At 40.5% G+C, this 435-nt stretch overlaps 1 pseudogene; it reads left to right on the top strand.

Annotated features, from left to right (window-relative positions):
- LOC102472930 (COP9 signalosome complex subunit 6-like) overlaps positions 1-435 on the top strand; it is a 6,040-nt pseudogene that overhangs the window by 2,379 nt on the left and 3,226 nt on the right.

The raw sequence follows: 435 nt of genomic DNA on the forward strand, positions 1-435 counted from the left end.
AAGCAAAACGTCCAAAAAAAAAAAAAAAAAAAAAAAAACAGGTATGCAGCTGTCAGCCCCAGATTGGATGTGTAACTCAAAGAAAGATCTAGAGAAATGGCAGAGTACTCTGCTCCCATCCTGTCAGTTTGGCTTCATTGTCCTGCTGACCTCAGCTGGCATCATAGATCATGAAGAAGCAAGACAGAAACATATAGGAGGGAAAACCCTGGGATTCCTTAGGAATTTTATACATACATACAAATAAAATTCCTCAATGAGACCAAAAGCCACACATGACATTAGATTTTTCATGTTAACCATTTCAAAGCATACAGCTCAGTAGTGTTAAGAATATTTATTGCAGGGACCAGCAGTTTGCATAATGGTTATATCGCTGGATTCCCACGTAGTCGACCGTGGTTCGTGTCCCAGACCCGGTGGCTTCAACTCATA

This window comes from Tupaia chinensis, unplaced genomic scaffold (genome assembly GCF_000334495.1).
Source record: "Tupaia chinensis unplaced genomic scaffold, TupChi_1.0 Scaffold000706_1, whole genome shotgun sequence".
NCBI classification, from domain to species: domain Eukaryota; kingdom Metazoa; phylum Chordata; class Mammalia; order Scandentia; family Tupaiidae; genus Tupaia; species Tupaia belangeri.